A 6,820-nucleotide genomic window follows, 5' to 3' on the forward strand; every position below is an offset into this window, starting at 1 on the left:
CTCAACCTCTCCTCCCACCTCCTGCCTCCAAGTACATGCCCCTCCACCCGACCGACTTCCACCTCCCCCTCCTTGATTTCCCTTTGTTGTGGCATCTATTGAGCCTTCACTGGACCAAGGACCTCTCCTCCCACTGATGCCCTACTGTCTCCGGAGGAGCACTGCCAGAATCTTATACTTAGAGAGGCTGATGCTAATAGCCAACCATTTGACTGGGCATGGGGTACCCAATAGAGGAATTGGAGGGTGGACTGGAGGAGCTGAAGGGCTTTACAGCACCATAGGAAGGACAATGAGATCGGCCACCCAGATGCCCCAGGACTCACAGGGACTAAAGCATCAATCAAGGGTTGCACATGGTTCCAACCAAAGATGTGGCAGAAGATATACATTTCTTTCATGAGTGACTAAGAACCTTACTAGGACCCCAGAATCCTTTTGATCCAAGAAACATTATCACTTGCCAAAAGTTAGCCCTGCCATTGGACTGAGCACAAGGTCCCCAATGGAGGAGCTAGAGAAAGGACCGAAGGAGCTGAAGGAGCTTGTAGCCCCATAGGAGGAACAACAATATCAACCAAACAGTACTCCCAGAGCTCGCAGGGACTAAACCACCAACCAAAGAGTACACATGGAGTGACCCATGGCTCCAGCTGCAAATTTAGCAGAGGATGGCCTTGTTGGACCTCAAAAGGAGAGGCCCTTGGTCCTGAGAAGGCTCAATGCCCCAGTATAGGGGAATGTCAGGACAGGGAAGCAGGAGTGGGCGGGTTGGTGAGCAGAGGGAGGGGGGATGGGATAGGGGGTTTTCGGAGGGGAAACCAGGAAAGGTATAACATTTGAAATGTAAATAAAGAAAATATCTAATAAAAATGTTTTAAAAAACTTAGCCCTGATATTCATCCTTGGGAGAGAAACCATAGCATGACCTCTCTCATTTTTCCTCTCAGACCAAGTTGACCTTTAGCCACCCATCTGAAGCTGTCTGATTTGAGATTTTTATTAGTAAAAAAATCAACTTTGATTTTTATAAGAAACTTTGTAAAATAAATAAATAGTTTGTGTTACTTCAGCAACCACTTTCCAGACACTCCAGAGGAACTATTCTTGCAGCCAAAGAGCACATATCCAAGTCTTCTGTGCAACTACATGCAGCCATTTGGAACTGTATCAAAGTAGCTTATTACTGTCTGTTATTATCCCAAACGAGAGGATTACATGCCTCATGCAAAAGTTTCAATCTGAATATTTTCAAGGTTCATTTTTATAAATTATTAACCAGCTACCCCTGTGGAAATTGACATACACATTTCTATCCATCTCAGAATCTTGCCTATAGCACACTTAATGCATTTGAAAATATAAAAATTTTTATGATTCCTGTCAAGGTGCATAAAAGTCTGAGACTTTGCTACCTCTACCTTCAAGGTAACAACAGATTCAACTGACAGCAGTTCAGACACTGGACTGGGAAAAAGCAAAAGACAGGAAACCCATGGGTCAAAGACAAAGACTGTCTGGTTCACGGCACCACACAGAACATGAGCTAACAATTCACATCAGTTCTCCTTGTCCTCACAGTTCCAAAGATTGTGTGCAACAAATGTACATTACACAAATGTCTTGAGAGACACTAAAGTCAAGGACCCTTCACCCATCTTTTACAATGACCTAGAAACAAACTTATACTTTGCCTAAGAATAAAGGGAGGTGGTATTCTTTTATACTTTCTGCAGTCAAATATTTTGCGATAGACAACTATATCTGTATCTCTGCAAGTTGTTTAGCCCATTAATATCTTTAAAAAGAACTTGAATGGAATTATGGGTTACCAGGCCAGGCTTAGTGGCAAATTCTTTTAATCCCAGCACTTGAGAGATAGAGAGAGGTGGATCATGATTTCTACCCTTGTCTGGCCTGAATTCCAGGACAAGTAGAGTTATATAGAGAAAACTGTCTCAAAAGTAACTAAGTTAATTATAATAATAACAAGCTACTTGTTCCTGTGCTCTCAAATGCAACAGAAAGGCAAGGGATATGTGCAGAATTGAATCCTAAGAAATAACAGTGGGTCAGACCCAGGCTGCAGCACACACTGTGAAAAAAAGAGAAAGATCAGATTGAAGCAATGTCTATTCCTTTGCCACTTGATCTTTTGCCACCTTTCCCTATGGTCAAGGCAAAGATGCCGAATAGTATTAAGGAAATTTAATTCAAAAGCAACACGTTTTGCACCCCAAATAAGGCACTGAGTGGCTTTGCAGTGAATTTTGGTTAAAGGATATTCAAGTCTGCTGTGCAGCCACATGCTTTAAGGGGTCAACTTGTGATTTTTATGCTGAAAATACTGTTCCCCGGAGAGCAGCCAAGGCATCAGTATTTGAAAGCAGTTCTCAAGAGAAGTCCTTTCAGGCAGAGCAGGCAATGAAATACATATTTACAACAAATTCTGGCACTCAAAGAAGCAATACACTTCAGAGGAAAGTTCCTGGTGATTTTTTTCTTTCCTTGATGTACCTTTACCTTGTTTCTCTTTTTCTTTTCTCATTCTTCATCTTACCCAGGGTTGTATGTACACCCTGTGAGCAGGAAGTACTATATAACTGATGTGGTTTGAAAGTACTTCATAGCCAGGCAGTGGTGGCGCACGCCTGTAATCCCAGCACTCTGGGAGACAGAGGCAGGCAGATTTCTAAGTTCAAGGCCAGCCTGGTCTACAGAGTGAGTTCCAGGACAGCCAGGGCTATACAGAGAAACCCTGTCTCGGAAAAGCCGAATCCAAAAAATCAAAAAAGAAGAAGAAGAAGAAGAAGAAGAAGAAGAAGAAGAAGAAGAAGAAGAAGAAGAAGAAGAAGAAGAAGAAGAAGAAGAAGAAGAAGAAGAAGAAGAAGAAGAAGAAGAAGAAGAAGAAAAAGTTCATATGTAGTAACTCATTTACTGATCCTAAAGGAATCTTATGCACCATCTCTACTGTATAAAAAAAAGAATATTGAAACATTGGACATTGTATACTTTGTAATCAAAACTTGGATTACAAGAATTCTTGGAACCAAGGAGCTGAATCCAGAAGTTCATGTCTCTGATCCTTTCTTATGACCGATTTTTGCTAACACCATGTTTTGTGACATCTGTATCTCCTCACATGACACCACATATTAGAAACATGGAGACATATGGGACTATGAAATTTTTTTTGGATCAGTATTTGTTTCTTAAATTGAGACTGCTATACACAGATCTTCATGTCTCCTTACATGAAAATCCTTCCAAGTTGCCTAACAAAGAGTCGATCCATACTGAACATCAATATCCCATTGACAGTGAGCTAGGTGTCCTTTCTTCTACTCACAGGTTTTCATTTCATTCCAATAGGAGATGCCGACATGATTGTCTGCTGTGGGTTCGGTCCCAGGAACAATTCTGAATAGCAGGTAAAGGTACCTATGTATTTTATGCAGCTCCAGAAGGTACCATATACCATATTTCACTAGCAAGCTGAAAGAGCATCAGTTCCTGGCTCCAACGCCCCATTGGTGGTATCAATGAAATAGGCAGAAAGGTATCTTTTCTCACCATTACTTAACTTCTATTTCCCACTTTAGATATTTTGAAGATATCATTATCATTATTATATCGTTATCATTGTCAATTACAAAATCAATACTTTTGTACATTGTAATAGCACTTTTATGGTTGATATTGAAGCTTCTGCTTATTATTTAAAGATCCCATTCTCATTATGGACACAGGCTGTTCTTTCTGTCATTTTTGTTACAGTATTTTTTTAAATTAGCCTTCTATTAAATGTGTTGACATTTATGTAAAAAAAGTTTTAACTTATAACTGTATGGATATATTTCCCCTTTGTTCTATAAACTCTGAATCTCTAGCAAAAAGTTTTTTATGGACTATCTTTTATCTGAAGAAATTTACATTTGCTTTTAAAACTTTTTTCCTGGCTCCAGCTGCATATGTAGTAGAGGGTGGCCTTGTTGGCCATCAATGGGAGGAGAGGCCATTGGTCCTGAGAAGGCTCGATGCCCAAGTGTAGGGGAATGCCAGGACAGGGAAGCAGGAGTGGGTGGGAGGGAGGATGGGATAGGGGTTTTTTGGAGGGAAAAACAGGAAAGGTATAACATTTGAAATGTGAATAAAGAAAATATCCAATAAAAACATTTAAAAAAACATTTTTGTGTTTGTGTTGTGATCAGTGTTGTGATCACACCCAGATCCTACATACTCTCAGAAGCGTTCTATATGAATGAAATACATAGTGGACGCTTCCAGGTTTTTGTTAGAGGACCAATTGTTTTTCCTTTGATTAGGCTTTTCTGGAAACAGACCATCTCCACTTACTGTTTAAGGGATGAAATCGGTTTCAATAGGATATACAGCAGAATTTTCTTCTGTGGTAGGTTTCTTCTCACCTGGTTTCTTCTTATCTGCTGCTTTTCTTGTAGCAACTCCCTCCACCCTGCCCCTCTGCCCAACAGGTTTCTTCAGTTTCTTGAAATCCACAGGCTTCTTTTATTGTTTGCTTTCTGCTTGCCTCTTGCCAGCAGACACCTTCTCTGTCTCCCCTGATCCGCTCTGTTAGCTGCTGCTGCGCCTACTTTTCTTATGTACCTCTGTAACCTCTGGCAGGGAAAAGAATGGTGTTACTGTGCTTATGTAGTCTGTGTAGCAGTTCAGCTGCTACATGATTCTCAGCTTCTTCAGTGAATTCTTTGGCACTCTGATGAATTTTCTTGCACGATGCTCAGAGGGTTCTTTGAATGTCTTGGCTTTTCAAGATTCAGCTAAGATAGGTGTTCATCATTTTGTACATTGGAAGGCTGTGGTTACTCTTGGGGCAAGTATCCTTACACCAAGAGCCACCAATCCATCCTAATTTCTGGAAAGCACTTTCAGTCCAAATACAGAAATGCCCCTCATGCCCACCAAAAGCCAGTTTCAAAATGTTCAGCCTGCTCCCGTCATGCAGAGTAATATGAAATGTGATGGTGTGAAAGAGAGCTCTCCCACATGCTCTTATATTTGAATAGTTGTCATCATGGAATGGCTTTGAAAGGATTAGAAAATGTGACCTTGTTGAAGGAAGGGTGTCACCGAGGGAGGCACACTTCAAAAGCCTGTGTCAAGTCCAGAGTATCTCTCTCAGCCAGGGGATCAGGATGGAGCTCTCTGCTACATCTCCAACACCATGTCTAGCTGCAGAACACCATGCTTTCTGCTGTGATCATAATATACAAAACCTCTGAGTTTGTACATTAAAAACTATAAGAAGGGTCCATTAATGTTTTTGTTAATAAGAGTTTCCACGGTCATGGTGTCTGTTCACAGCAACGGAATACTGACTAAGACACCAGGAGTGTTTCTCAAGGCCTTGTTACTAATGGCTTCACTGTGGGTAGCACGGCCTCTCTTCTGAAGTTTACAGCATCATTTTCTCATATTGTGCAAAATAGCTCTCATTCACAGAGACACGTAGACCTTTTTTAAGTCATCCCAGGCCTTGCATTTCTTTTTTTTTTTCAATCGAATATCATCTTCATTTACATTGCCATGGTAAAACCTTTCCCAACTTCCCCTCTCCCCAAAGATCCCCCACCCCTCCTCCCTCCCCCTGCCTCCACATATATGCCCCCGCACGCAACACACTCCCACCTCCCCTGCTACATTTCCCTTTGAGGCCTTGCACTTCTTAAGCAATAGAACAGCCTACTTGGTCTCTCGCGACCTTCAACTGTATCTCTAATTCCAAAAGGCAGTTCAGAGACATCCTCAATGTGTAGACCTTTTGGGCATCACCAAAGCTGGGAAGCCTGGGAAAGCTAAGGCAGAGGAAAGGGCTTATTCCTACTGGGTTGCATTAATTCTGTCAACAAATGGCAGGCTTTGATTGGTGCAACCTTGAGGCATCTCTAACACATATTTCCAGGACACACAGAAGAGTAGGCACCACCACTTAGAGCTCTCAAAACTGGAGCCAGAGCGCTGCCAATACACCATGACTCAGCACTGGTCTGATGACCTGCTAATTCACTGATAGCAGAGGGCTGTCTGTTCATTTTCGAAAGTTATTGTGAACAAACCTCACGATATCTGGACTTGAACACGACCAGCAACGTGGCATTTGTTTTGCTAGAAAACTCCTTTTCAGAGTTCACTGATAGGAGAGGAACATACATGCATGTTTTTAATGTTTAAATTTACATTTTAAACTACCCAGAAGCTTTTTTCTTTATCAAATTTTTTTCTATATTCAGCTTTTCCTGATCTACAACTCCTCCCAGGCTCCGCCATTTCCCTACCCATCCAACCCCATTTTCTTTCTGTTACAAAAATAAAATAAAAAATAAAAACAGGCAAGCAAAAAAACAAATGAAACTACTCTGTAACTACCAAAGGGGAAAGGCTACAAACCCATCTACAAGAAAAACCTGCCTACAAGATGTACTATGACAATGGTTACAGGAAGACACCGGAAGTAACCAACCAACATCTGACTGGATTTAAGGCCCATTCCATGAAATGAAATAACCAGCACTTCTCACGTGTCCGAGAGCTTGAGACCAAGGAGTCCTGAGAGTAAACGGGACAGGGATCTAAGGAATGTTGAGAAAAGATTATAAAAGGATGAAGGACACTGGGGAAACAACACTGTCTAAACACAGAACTAAAACACATATGGACTCACCTACAAACAGCATCCACATGCCCAGGCCCTGAATGGGTCTGTGCCAAAAGGGAGCCAGCCCAGCATGAGAGGAGAAGTAGGCAGAAAACCCCATCCCTAACCCAGAAGCTATCTCACCGA

General features: G+C 41.6%; 1 pseudogene; it reads right to left on the reverse strand.

Moving 5' to 3' along the window:
• Positions 1-4,593: 4,593 nt before the first annotated feature.
• Positions 4,594-6,071, reverse strand: LOC127677846 (60S ribosomal protein L4-like; annotated as a pseudogene).
• Between the last annotated feature and the right edge of the window lie 749 nt (positions 6,072-6,820).

This window comes from Apodemus sylvaticus, chromosome 2, assembly GCF_947179515.1.
Source record: "Apodemus sylvaticus chromosome 2, mApoSyl1.1, whole genome shotgun sequence".
Lineage (NCBI taxonomy): Eukaryota > Metazoa > Chordata > Mammalia > Rodentia > Muridae > Apodemus > Apodemus sylvaticus.